The sequence below is a fragment of the Bufo bufo genome, chromosome 3 (assembly GCF_905171765.1).
Source record: "Bufo bufo chromosome 3, aBufBuf1.1, whole genome shotgun sequence".
NCBI lineage: Eukaryota > Metazoa > Chordata > Amphibia > Anura > Bufonidae > Bufo > Bufo bufo.
In genome coordinates, this window is record NC_053391.1 from 596,459,107 (window position 1) to 596,475,043 (window position 15,937).

Consider the following 15,937-nt stretch of genomic DNA (forward strand, 5'->3'; position numbering starts at 1 on the left):
AGCGCCCTGCAATCCTCGGTGGTGGAGGCTTTTAAAACTCTCTGTCTCCACCAGACGGAATGATATTATTTCAAAGGACAGTCATTTTGAAATGCTGGCATTCAGGGCCAAGGATCGCGGGTGGGTAGGGGGGTACATGGAGAGCTGAATGTGTAACATCCTGAAGTATGTCACTAAAACTCTTTCTCCCCGCTACAACATGTTAAGTGTATGTATATTGTCACCTGGGATAAGTTTGCATCACTCTCTCCATAATGTGCATTATCCAGGCCTGTATTATGTATTTGCTGTAATTTCCGTGTACACCAGCAGGTGGCAGCAGTATGTAACAGGATCTTAGCTAGTTTAGTATTGCTAGATTGGAATAGTTCATTCCAATCTAGCTCCCCCTCTTTGAGGAGGAGTGGAATTTTCCCACATCCTGTCTCATGGGGAGGAAGGAAAGTTCTAGTCAGTGTGTACCAGCCCCCTCCTTGGGGAAAGCTGTGTTAGCAGGAGCTCCCAGACACAGGGATCCCAACCTAGGATCCAGCCTCAGTTGAGGCCCAAGATCAACCTTCCCGGCCTGAGTTCCTTACCTCAGCTGTGGACAAGCAAGCAGCCCTCCAGAACTATAGATCTCCAGGAAAACAACCATCCCCTGCGAGCAGTCCTGTGAGTACTAATCCAAAGACCAGGAGAAGCCAAATACCTCCTTCAGCTAGTCAGGCCCATATCAAGCAGACTACAGACAGAGCAGAAGACAGATACCTGCCAGATCTACTAGGCATATGACAAGAAGCAGAATATATATAGATTTCTACCACATATTGCCAATACCTGCTGGGACCCAAGACTATTGCTGTATCTTGTATGGATTCAAAGCTGCATTAAGTAAAGACGAGTTGGATTATATTTCCTGTCTGGATTACATTCATTCCTCAATTACTCCTACTGACCACACTCAAATTTATTGCAAGTGAGCCAGGATCCAGGAGTCCAGCTGTACCAAGGTAGGAGACACTGTTGACACAATACCTACTACACAGAGACATTATCCCCCTCTGGCATTCCTCACCTGGTACGTGAGTTGCAACATCTTAAAGGGCCCTGCTACAGTATCTGCGCTGGCTGCAATTGGCGTCACGAACTAAAAACTATTAATATTGCGCCAGTGTGCATCTGCCGCAATCCGGCTTACTGCAAATGCTTCCGTGGGACATTGTGGAGATGCTTGGTGACCCAGGTGTTGGTGTTGCTGGCAGATCCTCTGTTTGAGGGGTGGCAGTTGGCACTGTCACTCCAGAGGTGGATGAAGAGGCCGCGACTGCAGCAGAAGAAGAAGCAGGAGGAGCCAGAGACCTTTCTTGCTTTTTGAGGTGTCTACTCCACTGCAGCTCGTGCTTAGCACTTAAATGCCTGGTCATGCAGGTTGTGCTCAGGTTGAGAACGTTTATGCCTCGCTTCAGGCTCTGATTGCACAGCGTGCAAACCACTCGTGTCTTGTCGTCAGCACATTGTCTGAAGAACTGCCACTCCAGGGAACTCCTTGGAGTTTGGCTTTGGTGTGCTCGGTCCCTTGCTGCGGTGGGCAGTAGCAGGTGTACTGTCTAGGGGACGGCCGCTCTGCTTTTGCACGCTGCTCCCTCTTCTGCTGTGCACACAATCACTACACACATAAACACAACACACACATACACAAGTAATACACAAACACAATCACTATAAATACATACATACACAAATTCTAAACAAACACACAATCATTACAAATACACACACACCAAAACGTATGCTATAGCGGTAAGCTTCCTTAGTATGCCTGGAGGAAGGGCAGTACAGCAGCCATGGTTTCCCACAGGTTTCCTCCACAGGGTTTTTTCCTGTCCTGAGTGTGTAACATCCTGAAGTATGTCACTAAACTTCTGTTCCCCTGCTTCATAATGTCAAGTGTATGTATATTGTCATCTGGTATAAGTTTGCATCATTTCCCCCATAATGTGCATTTTCCAGGCCTGTTGCATTGTATTTATGCTGTAATATCCATGTACACCAGCAGGTGGCAGCAGTATGTAGCAGAACCAAGCCAGTTAGTATATCTAGACTGGAATATACCATTCCAGGCTAGCTTCCCCCTATCTGAGGAGGAGTGGAATGTTCCCACATCCTACTTCAGAGGGAGGACAGAAAGTTCTAGGCAGTGTGTACCAGCCACCCCCTGTTGGGGTAGGCTGCGTGAATAGGAGCTCCCAGAAACAGGGACCCCAACCAGGGATCCAAGCCTCTGCTGAGGCCCAAGATCAACCTTCCCAGCCTGAGTCCCTTACCTCAGCTGGATGACCAAAGAAGCAGCCAACTTCAGAACTATCAGATCTCCAGGACGAAACCACCATTCCCTGCGAGCAGTCCTGTAAGTACATATCCAAATACAAGGAGAAGATAAGTACCTCCACAGCTAGTCAGGCCCATATCAAGCAGACCTCAGACAGAGCAGAAGACAGATTCCTGCCAGATTCTTAAAGGCGTATGTACTAGATGCAGAATATAGATATATAATTCCTGCCACATATTGCCAACAACTGCTGGGATCCTAGACTAAAGCTGTAACATTGTATGGATCAAGAGCTGCATATATAATAACATCAAGTAAAGACAAGTTGGACCCTCTTTTCTGTGTGGAATTCCATCATTCCTCAGTTACTCCTATTTACAGCACTCAAATTTGTTGCATGTGAGCCAGGATACAGGAGTCCAGCCGTACTACAGGTAGGAGACACCGTTGACACAATACAGAGACAATCTCCCCCTCTGGCATTCCTCACCTAGTACGTGTGCTCATACCATCTTAAAGGGCCCTGCTACAGTACCTGCACAAGCTGCAACTGGCGTCACAAACTTATTTACATCTCAATCTGACCCACTGCATAGTAGCCCCAACTGACCCAGTGTCCTGCTCATTGCAAGTGTTGCTGTATGCTCTTAGTGAGCGTACAGTTTCTAGCTCAGCTCAACAAGTGCAATAACGTCACCACATTGCGTCTGCTGCTATTGAGAGCACAAGCTGGTGAATAGTGGAGTAGGGAGCTGCTTCACCGTTGCACTTTACTGTACCTGCCTCCTCCTTAAGGTCACCATGGCTGACACCCAACAAAGTATATGGCCACACGGTCAGGTTTCCTGATGAATCTCAACATCAGAATTACCATTTTTTTATTTTCTCGCCACCTCAAAAAATAGAATAAAACATGATCAAAAAGTTACGTTCCCCAAAATAATACCAAGAAAAGCTAAAGCTCGCCCTACAAAAAAAAAGCATTGCATTTTAATTTACTCCACAAATTTTTTTTTTTTACAATTTTGCAATCCATTAGATGGAACATTAAATGGTGCCACTAAAATGTACAACTGATGCCACAAGCCTTCATATGGATATCAGGGGTGCACCGCCAATGAGGTGAGGCGAGACAATTGCCTCTGGCAGCAAAAGGTAGGGGCAAGAGTGGGGCAGCGGAAGGGCCATGTCCAATGAGCGCTTCCATTGTGGAAACCCTCATCTCTACATATTCAACTGCATCGCTGCACTCAGGACAGCAATACATTGGATACCGTGACGGGACAGCGGAGGTCTCCATGGCCCACTGTTTCCTCTAATAGCCCTATTTCCTGTAGTCTATCAGAGGCCGGTGTCATCATTATCGCGCTGCCTGAGCCGGGCTGCATAGAGCTCAGGGCACAGACTAGAGGAAGTCTACGTCTTGCACTGCATTGCTTATTCTTTATTTTTATTTGGCAGCATGCTGTTGGGGCACAATGGGGTGGGAATCAAAATTTCTAACTGGAGAAAGCACTATGGGGACAGTGTAGCTGTAAAAAGGAGCATATTTGTACTGGCACACATTATAAGGGGGCCACTATGAGGATATTCGTTCTATTGGGGGCAGTAAAAGGGGGTGCTTTTTTGTACTGATACATGTTATAAGGGAGCTTTTTGGTATTTTTTTGTACTTAGTGCACATTATAAAAGAGGATTTTTGTACTGGCACACATTCTAAGGTGGCCACTATGGGGACATTTGTTCTACAGGGGGCACTTTTTTTTGTACTGGCACACGGGAGCATTTTTTTGTACTGGCACACATAAGGAGGTATTTTTGCACTGCCACACATTATAAGGGCTCATTTTGTCTTCTGCCACACATTGTAGAGGGAGTCGTTACTTTTGGGGGTAAAATGAGGGACATTATTACTATTGGGTGCACTGTTACAAAATAGCGCACTCTGGCAGAGTATGCCAATAATTATTGAAGGTGAACTATCTGTGTGGTAATAGTATTTTCAGGGGGATTATCTTCCTGCACGGCCGCTGCTGTATCTCCCCGTTGCGCAGATGAAAACATCCAGCATCGGGGGGAGGGGGGGGGCAGCCAATAGCAGGCCGCCATAGGAATAAGCCTCCCTAACGTTACCCACGATGCTAGGGAGGCTTGTTCCCGCCACGGCCTGCTATTGCCCAAGCCCCCCCCCCCTCATCGATGGATGTTTTAATCGGCGCAACCGGGGGTGATACAGCGGTGGCCTGTCAGCATCAGAAGCGACGTGGGTGCCAGGGAGCAAGGTAAATATAATCTGTGTGAGGGGATCAGGCATATGGGTCTTGGATAACCCCTTTAATTCCTTTCTGTAGTATGCCATAATAGTATGCTATGGGGAGCAGATAGTTCCTGCACCAGCCCATACTATTAACCACTTCAGCCCCCCTAGCTTAAACACCCTTAATGACCAGGCCACTTTTTACACTTCTGCACTACACTACTTTCACCGTTTATTGCTCGGTCATGCAACTTATCACCTAAATGAATTTTACCTCCTTTTCTTCTCACTAATAGAGCTTTCATTTGGTGGTATTTCATTGCTGCTGACATTTTTACTTTTTTTGTCATTAATCGAAATGTAACAAAATTTTTGCAAAAAAATGACATTTTTCACTTTCAGTTGTAAAATAAAAAATAAAAAATTAAATCCATATATTAATTTTTCTCTAAATTTATTGTTCTACATGTCTTTGATAAAAAAAAATGTTTGGGTAAAAAAAAAATTGTTTGGGTAAAAGTTATAGCGTTTACAAACTATGGTACAAAAATGTGAATTTCCGCTTTTTGAAGCAGTTCTGACTTTCTGAGCACCTGTCATGTTTCCTGAGGTTCTACAATGCCCAGACAGTAGAAAAACCCCACAAATGACCCCATTTCGGAAAGTAGACACCCTAAGGTATTCGCTGATGGGCATAGTGAGTTCATAGAACTTTTTCTTTTTTGTCACGTTAGCGGAAAATGATGATTATTATTTTATTTTTTTTCGTACAAAGTCTCATATTCCACTAACTTTTGACAAAAAATAAAAATTCCATGAACTCACTATGCCCATCAGGAAATACCTTGGGGTGTCTTCTTTCCAAAATGGGGTCACTTGTGGGGTAGTTATACTGCCCAGGGGGGTGATCAGGGAGTCTATATGGGGTGATCACCCCCCTGTCATTGATCACCCCCCTGTAAGGCTCCATTCAGACGTCCGTATGTGTTTTGCGGATCCGATCCATGTATCCGTGGATCCGTAAAAAACATACGGACGTCTGAATGGAGCCTTACAGGAGGGTGATCAATGACAGGGGGGTGATCAGGGAGTCCATATGGGGTTATCAGGGGTTAATAAGTGACAGGGGGGGGTGTAGTGTAGTGTAGTGTGGTGGTTGGTGCTACTTATTACAGAGCTGCCTGTGTCCCCTGGTGGTCGATCCAAGCAAAAGGGACCACCAGAGGACCAGGTAGCAGGTATATTAGACGCTGTTATCAAAACAGCGTCTAATATATCTGTTAGGGGTTAAAAAAATCGCATCTACAGCCTGCCAGCGAACGATCGGCGCTGGCAGGCTGCAGATCCACTCGCTTACCTTCCGATCCTGGGGACGCGCGCGCCTGTGTGCGCGCGTTCACAGGAAATCTTGCGTCTCGCGAGATGACGCACGGATGCGTCCAGGAGGAGTGAATCGACCGCCTCCAGGACGCATCCGTGCTTTAGGTGGTCCGGAGGCGGAGCTCCCGCCGCAGGTCTGAGAAGCCGAGAGATACTTGCCTCCTAATGCACCTGAAACAGCTCTTATGGTGCGCACACGCAAAGGGTCACTAGTGGGTGATTCCTCAGCAAGAGCGGGTTGCTGAAGTATTTTGCATCGGAGCCGGCTGGTGACAAAACAGGCCGCAACCCGAACTCGGCTCCCTTCACGCCGGTGCACCGGAGAAACTCCTCGGAAGCAGAGGTACCACCGAGCTCTCAGGGGTCCCGATATCAGACCCAGAGTTGCATCGCGGCAAATCGCTCACCTGACTCGCTCCGGTCCAAGCAGGATCTTCTGAGTGGAGGCGCCACGAGGCAGTCGCCATCTTGGGACGCGGCCTCATCTCCTCAGCACTGCCACGCTACAGCACAGACCCGTGGTACAGTAGAAATGGCAGAAGGTGGGAACTCAGGTGAAAGCTGGGACATAAGGGAATATATTAAACTCCTTCCCACTAAGCTTGAAATGGAAAAATATGTGGAGCGACTGGAAAACTCATACAAGCAAGAGTTCTCCACGATTAAATCTAATGTGAAAGCTATTGAAGAGAAGTTGGAGGAAGTGGCGTCTCTGCATGATCACACAGCTGCGCAGGTAGATGAGCTTATGAATCAAGGGGAAGTTAGAGACCATCACATTGGTCACCTTTACCGTCTACATGATGATATCGAAAACCATAATAGACGGAATAACATCAGGATCAGAGGACTTCCTGAGGCCACCAAGACGGAGGACTTGATATCTACATTACAAGGACTCTTTAGCACCATCCTAGGGGAACCTGTCTCAGACCGGTTGGAAATGGACAGAGCGCACAGAGCTTTAGCCCCCATCAGCTCAGACCCCTCTAGGCCCAGAAATGTGATCTGCCGTCTCCACTATTATTCGGTAAAGGAGGCTATAATGAAAAAAGCGTGCAACTTTTCTACAATTGACTTCGACGGGGCCACTCTGACGATACTCCAGGACTTATCCAGGAACACCTTAGCCCAAAGGAGGGCACTTAAACCCTTGCTAGACCTCTTGAAGTCAAAGGATATTCCATACTCCTGGGGGTTCCCATTTCAACTGGTGGTCCGTAGGAATGGTCACCGTGTGGAACTGCGAGATGCTGTTCCAGGGACAACTTTGGAGACAAGTGTTTATTTGGGGGGATTGAACCTGCATTTATGCTTTCTTCTCTCCAACTGTGTTATTTCCATGTCTATGGCTAACTATCCTATATTTCTCCTTAGGTTTACAGGATTTATTCTATCTGCAGTTAAGTGTTAAGGCAATGCTTAGCTATGTAATGAAAGTTGTATGTGAATGTTTTCATGTTCACCTATTAGTCATGGCTCTTAGGGCTTCTCAGCCTTGTGGCGGCTTCCTTGCTCCGTCACTGGAAGTCCGTCTCCTATTGTAACCCTCGTTCTATCAGGTATAGGACGAGTCGGTCCCTCTACTTGGGACAGTTACTTGATATATTGCAACTTACCCCTTTCTTTCTCTTTTCTTTCCTTCCCTCCCCTTTACCTCTACCCCCCTGTCTTGATAGTCGGTGATTGCCAGACCTCCTCAAGACGCAGGGTACTCTTGGGGTGGTTTGTGCGAACCCTTGATTATTCCCCCACTACAGCGTTCTTAAGCATAGTTCAGAGCATAATTTGAGTTTCTCAGAATGGCGGGTCCGCCTAAAGTGAAATTGGCCTCCCTAAACGTTAGAGGTTTCAACACCCCAGAGAAGCGCTCAGGGGTTTTATACGGCATGCACAGAGAGAGGGTGCAAATTCTGCTGTTACAGGAAACACATTTCAAAAGAGAGCATGTACCAAAAATTCTGTCAAAACATTATACTTTCTGGGCTCGTAGTACTAATCCGGATTCTAAATCTAAGGGCGTTTCAATTGCTCTTCATAAATCACTGCCTTATACCTTTTTAGAGTCGCAATTGGATCCTCTGGGTCGGTTCCTGTTCCTGAAGCTGCGGATCCATGAGAGAGTGTACACCATTGTGAATATATACCTGCCAAATACCAGACAAAGCAGAGCTCTATCAGGTATTCTTACTAAGTTAGACACCTTTGCTGGTGGATTGGTGCTCCTGGGTGGTGATTTCAACATGATCATGAAGCTAATATTGGACTCCTCCTCGGGTAGAACTTTGGTTCCCTGGTCCACAATCAATAGATCCAAGCATCTGCTACATGCCAGACAATTGGTAGATGTCTGGAGTAGGGATGTCCCGATACCATTTTTTTAAGACTGAGTACGAGTACCGATACTTTTTTTTAAGTACTCACCGATACCAATTACCGATACTAATTTTAACAATAAAATACACACACATGTATTTTCTGACCACTGACCAACCAAAAGGCCCAAAAACAGAACTATAACATTCCAAGGAGACATTATACTGTATGGGGGCCACAAAGAGACGTTATACTGTATGGGGGCAGCCACAAGGAGACGTTATACTGTATGGGGGCAGCCACAAGGAGACGTTATACTGTATGGGGGCAGCCACAAGGAGACGTTACACTGTATGGGGGCAGCCACAAGGAGACGTTACACTGTATGGGGGCAGCCACAAGGAGACGTTACACTGTATGGGGCAGCCCAAAGGAGACGTTACACTGTATGGGGCGGCCACAAGGAGACGTTACACTGTATGGGGCGGCCACAAGGAGACGTTACACTGTATGGGGGCAGCCACAAGGAGACGTTATACTGTATGGGGCGGCCACAAGGAGACGTTATACTGTATGGGGCGGCCACAAGGAGACGTTATACTGTATGGGGCGGCCACAAGGAGACGTTATACTGTATGGGGCGGCCACAAGGAGAGGTTATACTGTATGGGGGCCACAAGGAGATGTTATACTGTATGGGGCAGCCACAAGGAGACGCTATACTGTATGGGGGCGGCCACAAGGAGACGCTATACTGTATGGGGGCGGCCACAAGGAGACGTTACACTGTATGGGGGCGGCCACAAGGAGACGTTATACTGTATGGGGCGGCCACAAGGAGACGTTATACTGTATGGGGCGGCCACAAGGAGACGTTATACTGTATGGGGCGGCCACAAGGAGACGTTATACTGTATGGGGCGGCCACAAGGAGAGGTTATACTGTATGGGGGCGGCCACAAGGAGACGTTACACTGTATGGGGCGGCCACAAGGAGACGTTACACTGTATGGGGCGGCCACAAGGAGACGTTACACTGTATGGGGGCGGCCACAAGGAGACGCTACTGTAAGGAGTCAGGACAACAATTTTTGAAGCCCCCCTCCTCAGTATAATAGTCTTGTGGCCATCATACAGTAATGTATATTTCTTCTTGCCCTAATGCCTGCTTTTAGAGATCAATGCGCAGCTTGCAGGCAGGAAGGGAAGGACCAGGGCCATAGAAGACAGACACTATCACCTTTAGAGGGACTCGCTCCTGGCAAACACAGCTCTGCTGCAGTGAATGCAGTGGAGCAGACTGATGTAATTACAATGTATAGTTATTGCAGGGACTCAGAGAATCGTCTGAGAGTTTATTAGTTAAAAGAATCTAATGAGTCAGAGACTGTGTCACCGAGTCCCTGCCAGACTTCCTGCTCTGCTACATGCACCCTGTACACACCCAGCTCCACTACATGCTATGCTAATAATGCCCCCCCCCCCCCCTCCCCCGGACGGACTTACAGGGAGCCGCAGAGCAGGAAATCTGGCAGGGACTCGGTGACACGGTCTGTGACTCATTGGATTCTTTTAACTAATAAACTGTCAGACGATTCTCTGAGTCCCTGCACTACGCTCCCTGTGCTGTGAGTCTCTGATTGGTTGGAGGGCGGGGAGGGGCGGGGCGGAGCTAGCTTCCACTGTCGGCTCCTATTACACACTGCCTGCTGCTGCCCTCTGAAGCTGTTAGCTGTGCGAGGTGCAGGGGCAGGCTGCGGACTGACACAGACACATAGAAGCGGCGCACAGGTATCGGCAGTGGTATCGGGGACATTTGCACGAGTACATGTACTCGTGCAAATGCCCGGTATCGGTCCCGATACAGATACTGGTATCGGGACATCCCTAGTCTGGAGGATACTTCATCCTTAAGACAAAGATTTCACTTACTTTTCCCCGGCGCACCAGACTTACAGCAGGTTAGATAGATTCCTGATCTCCCACCATGCTTTGTCCTTTTCCCCTTGCTCACACATAGGCACCCCACTTTGGTCAGATCATGCACCAATATTTTTGTCTCTAGAACTGCCAGACCTGGTAGCCAAAGAATGTACATGGAGGTTGAATGAGACCCTTTTGAGGGATAGTGTCTGTAGAGCTGATCTGGAGTCTTCGACCAGACACTTTTTTGAGAATCACTCACTAGATGACACAGCCCTCCCCCTACAGTGGGAAGCGTTGAAATGTGTGTTGCGAGGTGTTTTGGTAAGCCGTGGTGCCAGACTCAAAAGAGAGAAGGGAGCAAAAATTTGGCAACTTTTACTGCAGATAGCTGATCTTGAGCAGTCACATAAGCAATCACTGGACCCACACGTTCTTTCTGAACTCACGTCAGCTAGAGATCAACTTAAAAAGTTACTCTCAGACTCTGTTTTTAGGAACACTGAACGGTTTCGCAGCTACCTTTTTGCGCATTCCAATAAACCCGGGAAGGCGCTAGCGCGTTATATACACCCTCGACAACAAGCTAGCTTTATTCCGAATATATTGGATGCTAATGGTGCTCTAGTACATCATCCGAGACAAATTGCGGAAACCTTTAAAGTATATTACGAGGGTTTATATAACATCCGGGGACAATTTGCGGATATGCATGGAGAGGCGTTTGTTGACCGGATAAATGTATATATGGCTCTTTCCACAATACCCATAGAAAAGGGAACAGAAATTGAAGAAGATTTTACAGAACACGAGATAGGAGAAGTTTTGAAATCACTAAAAGGGGGGAAAAGCCCGGGTCCTGATGGGTTTACTGCACCCTTTTTCAAGGATTTTAAGGAGCTGTTATTACCTTTTCTCTTAGGAGTATTCAATAGCATTTCTCCTTCTTGTCCCTTTCCTAAACAGTCCCTGGAGGCCCATATAGTCGTAATTCCGAAACCTAATAAAGACCCAAAAGTTTGCACTAATTATCGTCCCATATCCCTGATTAATTGTGACATTAAAATATATTCCAAACTCATAGCGAATCGTCTTAATAGAATACTCCCTAGTGTTATACACGGCGATCAAGTAGGGTTTGTACCTGGTAGAGAAGCCAGGGATAATACTATACGCACGATTAACCTCATCTCTAGAGCTAAAAGTAGGGGGGATCCCCTCTGTCTCTTCTCGGTCGACACAGAAAAAGCGTTTGACAGAGTTAATTGGGGATTTATGATTGCGGCGCTGAAACAAATTGGTTTAGGCCCCACGGTAATAGGGAAAATTGGTGCTTTATATACGAATCCCACTGCCAGAGTGAGAACAAATGGCATATTGGCCTCCTCTTTTAACATAAAAAATGGGACTCGGCAAGGGTGTCCGCTCTCTCCCTTGTTGTATGTGATAGTCATGGAACATTTAGCTAATGCCTTACGAGCTAACCCGAATATTAAAGGCATACAATTGGGGAACGCGCATCATAAATTAGCCCTGTATGCTGACGACCTCCTCATGTATATTTCAAATCCTCACGTTGCTGTCCCATCTATTCTACAGGAATTCCAGAGGTTCGGCTTTCTGAGTAACTTTAAAATGAATCCCACTGAAAGTGAGATGCTCAATATTTCACTCCCGTCAGATGTAGCTTCCCAAACTCAAAGCAATTTTCCCTTTCAATGGCAGAACGTTAGTTTAACATATTTAGGATTACAAATACCTAGGCAACTCCATTTACTTTATCCTCTTAATTACCTACCCTTACAGAAGAAGGTACTGGAAGATTTACAGAAATTTTCTTTGAAGCACATCTCGTGGTTTGGAAGGCTTGGAGTCGTTAAGATGGACATTCTTCCGAGATTTCTGTATCTTTTTCAAACTGTCCCAATAAATGTACCAAGGGGGTATTTTGTGGTTCTTCAGAGGGCCATTACTCAATTCATCTGGAATTCAGGTAGAGTTAGGATTGGCTCTGTGGTTCTGGCTAAACATAGAGATAAGGGAGGGTTGGGTCTGCCAGATCTTAGGGTATATCATTCGTCAGCATTGCTGATGAGGATCATAAACTGGTCGGATAGAAACTCCCCGAAACTTTGGATTAAGATGGAAAGGGAGCTTTCCCCAGAAGATTTATCGGTGGCACCATGGGTTTCCAACCGCCCAGCCCAGGAGGGTTGGCCTTTTCTGGTGAGACACACCTTGGCCTGTTGGGATTATTGGACCTCGAAATTTCAGATTTCGCATAAAAAAAGTCCTACGACCCCAATCATGAGCAACCCTGATTTTCTGCTAGGGGAAAGGGCACTTAATCTTTTGATTTGGCACAAATCCCAATGTCCTAGGGTCCGGGACGCTATGGCACAAAAACATCTCCAAAATTATGACTCCCTTGTACCTGAGGATAGACGGAATGGCTCCATGTGGCTTGCATATGTTCAGATAAGATCTTTCATACATAGCTTATTCGACCGAAGGTCATGTCCTGATCTGACAGCTTTTGATAACATCTATGTGAAGCCTGATGTTCATTACAAGCTCATATCACAGTTGTATGGGCTTCTAATGGACTGTAGTAGTCCTGATTTAGCCCCATTATTTAAGAAATGAGAGTCTGATCTACAGCTGTCCTTTTCATCGGAGGATGTTCTTAAGGTGTGTGCACTCTCTCATGGATTGTCTATAGCTGCTCACGCGAAGGAGAAGAACTTTAAGATCCTAGCCAGATGGTATTATTGCCCCTCGACTCTAAACAAGATGTTCCCGAATGTCTCTAACCTGTGCTGGAGATGTAATTCGGAGGTGGGTTCGATGTTGCACATATGGTGGGGGTTTCCAATAATAAAAAAAAAATTGGGACCAGGTGTTCCTCATATGTAACAAATTCACGGGTAGAACGGTTCCCAACTCTCCTAAGATTGCTCTTCTATCGCTTATCCCAGGCTCGATAGCTAGTCTAAAGAAAAATCAGTTGCGGTTCTTTCTAGTAGCAGCACGTATGGTTATTCCGCGTCGGTGGAAAAAGGTGGATGCTCCCTCTCCCTGTGCATGGGCGTCCGAACTCAGATATTTGTTAAGAATGGAAGAACTTACAGCACTTTCGCAGGGTATGGAGAATCTATTCTATAGTAGGTGGAATACTCTGGTGGATTTTGTCCATTCTTCTGAGTTTTCAAGGCTACTGGGAGAACTCAGTAATACAGAGGAACTCAGGGAATAATAGTTTTGCAGCACGCTTCTATATTCCTCTCTTTTACAATTGCCTTTTACTAACCTATATATCATATAAAGATTACTTCCTATTTAAGGGTCTTTTTTGCTCTCTTTTTCTGGGCCCTAACGGTTTGGTTTATTTTTCATAAATGTTATATGTGAGATGACTTCTCTTGATTCTTTAGCGTCCTTTGGGGTGGGGTACTATAATGCTAAATTGATGTATAATATGTACAATGTCGCTTGTTTGAGAATATTCTCTACACTTTTCTAGTGCTATCTGTTTACTTTTCTCATTTGTATACATTGTCACTGAAAATGTGGATCCTGCGTGATCCTTTACTGATATTTGGATATTTTTGCTGTTTGATGCTCGTATGCTCATTATACGAGATTGATACTTTGGAAAATAATAAAAGTGAAGTAAACATAAAGTAAATGGGGCTGAGCTGCAATACCAAGCTGCTATGGGATGTAGGGCACTGTGTGCAATGCGTGATGTGAACGCATTGCGCCCGCACGGAATCCGGAACCATTCATTTCAATGGGTCTGTGTACATGAGCGTTGGTTTTCACAAATCACTTCTGCGTTGCGTGAAAATCGCAGCATGTTCTATATTCTGCAATTTACACGCAACGCTGACCCCAAGTGAATGGGGCTGCATGAGAATCACATCGCATCCACAAGCAAGCGATGCGTTTTTCACTGATGGTTGCTAAGAGATGTTGTTTGTAAACATTCAGTTTTATTACGTGCGTGCAAAACGCATTAACTCGCATTGCACAAGCGCGATAAAAACTAAACAAGTGAACGCGATCGCAGACAAAACTGAATGAACTTGCTTGCAAAATCGCGCAGTTTTCACTGAACGCATTCCGCATTGTATCCGGACCTAATCCGCTCACGCTCGTCTGCAAGGGGCCTAAAGCTGCCGGCTGCGCTCACCAGAGCTCTAGTGAGTGCTGTAGCTCCCTGAAACATTTGATTGGCAGGGTGCCAGGACTTGGCCCCCACTGATGTAATCATGATGACTTATAGGTCATCATAATCAATTTCTGGATTACCCCTTTAAGGCACAAGTTTGGCCCGCACACAGCTGACACCCTATTGCATTGGTCAGGACTGGAGTTAACCATGATCTCAGATGCAGTGATCAATACTGATCTAAAGAGTTACTACAGCAGAGAGCGCCAAGAAAGGTCCCCTGGTCTGGAATGAACTGAAGCCATGCCCAAGGCAGAGCTTAATAAGTTTCCTGTCAATGTAAGGCTCTGTTCACATCCTGTTTTCATTACCAGTATCATATATGTACCAGGAAAACTCCGGGCACACACATTGAATGTATTTATTATATCCCTCCCCCCGGCCAAGAGTGTGACGTTTTATGCATGCTAGACTTGTCTATTGTGCAAATAATAATAATAATAATAATAAAATAAATAAAGTTATCCTGTATGGTATATGCTTTTTTTTTTCTTCTACAAAATGATAATAAAACTATCTGACCTGTTAAGAAAAATGATGTTTTAATATATGCAAATGAGCCTCTAGGAGCAACGGGGGCGTTACCATTACACCTAGAGGCTCTGCTTTCTCTGCAGCTGCTGCGCCTTCTGATTGACAGGGCTTGCGCAGTGCAGATCTTAGAGGGAAAAGCCTCCTGAGATCAACCGCATATATATTTATATGTGTACAAGATTTAGAGCAGAACTTTTCAATAACTCCTGAGAGGACTCTTAGGAGAAACAGTAAGAGTCCTGATTACCCCACGCGCGCGCACAGTGATGGACAGCTCTCCCTGTTTCAGTATGTATACACAGTAAGCTGCCAATCATACTGTGTGGGCAGGGTCCTCAGGCGTCTCACCGTCTCTCCTAGGAGTCCTGGTCGGACTTACTCTCTGCACTCAGAGGACACCAGTCAGATTTGCTTAGTGTCATGTTGAGCATGCTATCTAATGTGGGGGCAGACTGTTATAAAGTCCTGTGGGTAGTGCTAAACAGTGACTGACAGCTAAGTATGCATAATCATAAAGGAGAGCCTGTCAATCACCATGTGCACCCATCCACCGGACTGCGCAGAACCGGGCTCCATCGGACCCACGCCGAACACACAATGCTGGCGTATTATAAGGATATGCCATCAGTGTTACGGTATGGTCACACCGAGCAAGGAGCAGGGAAGTGGATAACATTTTCACAGATCTTATCCACACACTGCAGAAAATGTCTGCACAGAGATCCGCACGTAACGCAAGATGCAAATTGTAAATGCCAATTTATGCTGCGGATTTCTCCCTTTGCAATGGAAACTTGCATAATTATGCATATAAATCTATAGTAAAACCTGCAAGATTTGGTGAGGATTTTGCCCCTGCAGATTTCATCCAGATATGCTATGTTTTTTCTGTAGTGGACCTGCGACATGTGGCTATACTCTGAGGGTCCCAGAGAACCCCTTTAATCGTACTGCGCTCTGAGCAGCTTCTCTTACGTACCAT